Source organism: Sinocyclocheilus grahami, unplaced genomic scaffold (assembly GCF_001515645.1).
Source record: "Sinocyclocheilus grahami isolate Dianchi unplaced genomic scaffold, SAMN03320097.WGS_v1.1 scaffold380.1, whole genome shotgun sequence".
Lineage (NCBI taxonomy): Eukaryota > Metazoa > Chordata > Actinopteri > Cypriniformes > Cyprinidae > Sinocyclocheilus > Sinocyclocheilus grahami.
The window spans coordinates 1,379,830-1,384,637 of record NW_015505559.1 but is presented as its reverse complement, the minus strand read 5'-3'; the positions used below and the strand labels follow the sequence as shown (position 1 = coordinate 1,384,637).

General features: G+C 37.0%; 1 protein-coding gene across 1 annotated transcript in view; it reads right to left on the bottom strand.

The window, feature by feature from the left end:
- Positions 1-3,566, bottom strand: part of LOC107549779 (interferon-induced GTP-binding protein Mx3-like) — a 22,613-nt gene extending 19,047 nt beyond the window's left edge. Inside the window, exon 1 of the mRNA XM_016230953.1 lies at positions 3,448-3,566. The gene's annotated coding sequence lies outside the window, so the exon portion shown is untranslated. The remainder of the gene's footprint in view (positions 1-3,447) is intronic.
- Between the last annotated feature and the right edge of the window lie 1,242 nt (positions 3,567-4,808).

The following is a 4,808-nucleotide window of genomic DNA, read 5'->3' as shown; positions in this document are numbered from 1 at the left end:
ACTTGTTGGGTCTTTCCCAAAAAGACTCATGGCTGTATTCGATCAAAAGGGTGCTTCTACTAAATACTGAGCAAAGGGTCTGAATACTTAGGACCATGTGATATTTCAGTTTTTCTTTTTTAATAAATCTGCAAAAATGTCAACAATTCTGTGTTTTTCTGTCAATATGGGGTGCTGTGTGTACATTAATGAGGAAAAAAAATTAACTTAAATGATTTTAGCAAATGGCTGCAATATAACACAGAGTGAAATTTAAGGGGGTCTGAATACTTTCCGTACCCACTGTATATATACACACACACACACACACACACATGTATGTATGTATATATTAGTTATCACAAACATAGATACATACGTTTTTTTTTTTTTTATATTTAGGCCTACCGCTACGGTGGCCGAGAGAGCTCAGCGCAAACACATGCAAATTGAAAAAACACCAGCAAATTAAGAAAACATCTTCATCAATTTGACAACACACGCGCTGCAAATCCTCACAACACATGCAAATGAAGAAACGCACTGCAAATGGCACGGACCACAACGGAAATGTTTCAAGGGGACCCAAAAAAAGTGACGGACCCGGCTGGGATTTGTTTTGTGCAGTGGCTATTGGTCAGTGGAGTTGTCGGTGAACTGAAAGGTGAGTTTTTTTGTTTATTTTAACGCCCTGATTGCATGATTCCTTTGTCTTTTAGATATTATTAGCCTAAATAATCTGACGAATCATAGCAATAAATTACATACATAACCAGAATACAAAACAATAAATATATAAAGAATAATAAAAATGAAAGAAACAGAACAAAAACAAATAAATAAAAAAAGTTAAACATCTTTTCTTTTTTAAAAATAAATAAATCATAAATTAAAATAAAAAAACACTTGAACAGAAAATTACACATAAAATGTCAACTTCAAAGAATACACAGGAGGTAACCCTTACATCAAAGTCAATATTTTTCCATCAATCCAGTAGTTTTAGAAGCTTTCTTATTAAGTGATGAGCAGAGAGATTCATAAAATAATTTCAAATCAATACAAAAAATCCTAAAATTGGGCATACAATTTGTGCAGTGGCTATTGGTCAGTGGAGTTGTCGGTGAACTGAAAGGCGAGTTTGTGTTTATTTTAACACCCTGATTGCATGATTCCTTTGTCTTTTAGATATTATTAGCCTAAATAATCTGACGAATTACACGAGTAACGGTGAAACGTTATATATTACATGGCTAACTTAATTAATTCGGCTCCTCGTGTTTCAACCATGTTCTTGATCGAATCTTAAATTGTCTGATACCCTACATATATTTACTTTGCACGCTCTTCATATTACAGTCCTAAAAAGACGACAGAACATTTACTCACGATTGCTGTCCTGTGGCAAAATACAAGGGCAGTTGCGTTTTAGATCAATTCTGAGTAGAGCACGCAGTGGGCATGTCAGTGAATGGTGAAATATTTCCATAAATAAATTGATCCTGCCAGAAGAATTGCGTGAAATTTATCATGTCTGTTCCGTCTGTATCATCTGACATAACATCGGTTTATGTCACAATGTCGTTTAACAAACTTTAGCCACGAAAACCTGCCCTTAGCGACTTGACCTGAAAATTAATTAATTTGCAACATGGCCTGCGCCGTTAGCGGAGGCAGCCTTGAGCTAGCGTCTGCTAAGAGAGCTGGAGGCCCGGCCATGTACAGCGCTGCGGCTGCGGTGAAAGGCTGTGCCGCAGCGAGAAGCGAGTGAGTATGGCAAGCCGTTTTAGCTTAAATTGTTCCCAGCCTTACTCGTCGTAATTGCATTTTTACTAGTAACAATTCAATTAGAGAGCTCTACAATTAAATTCTTACTAGTAACAATGCCAGTTAGAGAGCTCTCTAAATCAATTCTTACTAGTAGCAATTATAATTAGAGAGCTCTTTAACTGCATTGTTTCTAGTAAGACCTGAATTAGAGAGCTCTCTAATTATAATTGTTACTAGTAAGAATTGATTTAGTGAGCTCTCTAACTGACATTGTTACTAGTAAGAATTTAATTGTAGAGCTCTCTAATTGAATTGTTACTAGTAAAAATGCAATTACGACGAGTAACGCTGGGGATATTTTAAGCTAAAACGGCTTGCCATAGAGTGAGGCTTTGCTGCGGTGAGATCTGGGGCGCGGCCCAGGCTCCTTGAAGGCCTGAAGCGAGTGAGGCTTTAAAAACTGCCACGTATGTATACTCTGTGCTCACTGTACAATGATTGTGCAAGGAGGTGCATTTTGCAGTAATGTTGCAGAATGGACCTTCTTTCTTAAGTGTTGTATTGTGATAGGTTTTATCTTCTCTTAAAAGAAATGTTGGGATATAGTTTAGAAACTGCTATTTGCCTAGCCTACGCCTGTAAGATGTTGTAATTGTTTAGATTAAAGTAGTTATAGATTAGCTTGCTTCTCTAAAAAGATGCTGTAATTACTCCCGTTTGCATTTATGCTTCTGTGAGGTTGCTAACTATATCAAAGGTCACATTTCCTGGCATACGCAATTTATGCCCCGCTCACACAAAGAGTAATGGGTGTATGTGTTTGTGCATTATCTGAATATGGAGATACGGAAAGGAGACGCATTGTATGCATGACTATAAAATTTGATGTTTGGAACACATTCGTGCTGCAATTCGAGGTGAAGACTTCTCGCCGTTTATTTTTTATTTTAATGCTTATGAGTTATTGTTTTTAATAAAGCGAAACCATTTACAATGGTGATGCGTTAAACTTCTTTTTAAACAAGTCTCTTGAGTATTTTATTAAGAATAACCTATTGTCAGAACTTGAATATAAAACTTCCAAAGAAGCCCCATAGAGACACGGACTCTGGCTGAGCAGACATGGACATCGGTGAAGAATTCTAAAGGTTTCTAGCCACATCTCCCAATACAAGAGGTAAGGGTGGTATTTATTTATTGCAACTGCTTGTGGGACGCAAAGAAGTGCATTAGAGGATTTATTGATTTCTTTATCGATTAAAAAAAAAAAAAAAAAAAACACACCTTCAATTAATGATGAATCCACAAATTCAGTTGTTTTCGTACGGTAAGAAAAGCCTTCCAGTTGACTCCACTTGTTACCTTCTTCAGCCTCAACTCTAATGGACTATCAACATATCCCTCTTAGTAAACTCCCCTGATTTTTTCACTGTAAAGATAAAAATTTAGCTTTATTTTTTTCATGCATTTTTCTCGCTCTCTTTATTATGCTCATTAAAACCCATTAAATTATCACTATATGTAAAACATGCTATAATGTACATTTCTAACTGTCCACCCCCTGTCACGCTACAGAAGAAGACCTCGAGGAGACAGACAGGTAAGTTCGGAATCTTTATTCAATAGCTTAAAGCTGAGAGTGGAAGATTCAAAGCAACTGGTAAACAATACTTTCAACAACAGGTTGAGCCAACTTACCTCAAGCAGGTAACTGTATTGCGTCTCTCTTGCAGGTTCGGCGGAGGAGCTCAAAGGAGACAGAGGATGAAGACGGGTGAGTTCAGGTAAGTCCACAGGTAAGAGAGTCCGGGTAAGGAGTCATGAAGTGAACTCAAGACCAGACAGCGTACAAGAGCAGGTCTTGATTGGGCGGGGACAGGTGCAGCGAATTAGATCTCTGGTGATTGTGGTCGTGCATGATGGGTGATTGGTTCTGACGAGGCTGGTGTATCTGTGACACAACCCCCCTCCCCGTCAATGACTTGTCAAAATATATGTAAAATGTATTTAATTATATTAATAAAATTACATTATTTTGTTAAAATTATGTATAACAGGGCTATTTGATTCTGTTCCATGGAGGGCCATAACGCACAGTGTTTAGTTCCAACCTTCAAAATTCAAAATTGTTATTATTATGGGCAGGTGTATTTGCTTAGGGGTGGAGCTGAACTCTATGGGCTGTGGCCCTCCAGGAAATGGATTTGAATAGATGTGTTTGTTTTGAGATGATGATGATGAACTTACTGTTGACCTTATAACGTCCTTAGTCTTTCATTTTTAGTTAATAAATAAATAATAAGACAGCTATTCCATTATGTCAGCACAGCACTTAACCTGATCCAACGAGAGTCCCAGAGGTCTATACTGATGTGTTCTTGTGCCAGATGCATATTTTTCTATCATTTTCTTCCTGTCCATCCAGTGAGATTTTGCGTCACTTCCAGCCATACCTGTATCCCTTCTAGCCACGATAAGGTTGAGGGGACGTATGTGTTCTTACCACACACACACACACTATTTCGAAGCCAAATTAGATGTCCACCATCATTTTTTATCATTACCACTAAAAGTATGTACTGTAAATAAGTATTTTTTATTTTTTCGTTATATTCAATTATTCAAGTATTTTGAGAACTATCACTATCTTCATCACTTGTTTGATCTGGAGATGAGAAAAAAACTGAACTGGACATTTTACCGAATTTGCCTGAACTGGACATTTTCTGGAAAATGAAAAGAGAAAGAAAAGATTAAAAAGTTCTAAGAATATGTCCTTGATAATGTCCTTGCTTTTGGATGCCTCTTATAAACTGTGTTATTTAGGTTTCACCCAAATAGAGTGTTTGTGGTGATGCTGAAAAGAAATAAAAAAAATTAAGTATGTCAGACTGATTTTATAGTGTCACACCCATTATGCAAGTCGCAGTAAACATAAGAATGCAAATGCCAGTAGACACAGATTGAACAAGTCAGGGAGGTTGATCTGCACTGCACTATTCTTCTGCCTGTCCCACTAGAGTTTTAAACCTTTTCATTGTTTGATTGTTTGATTTCAG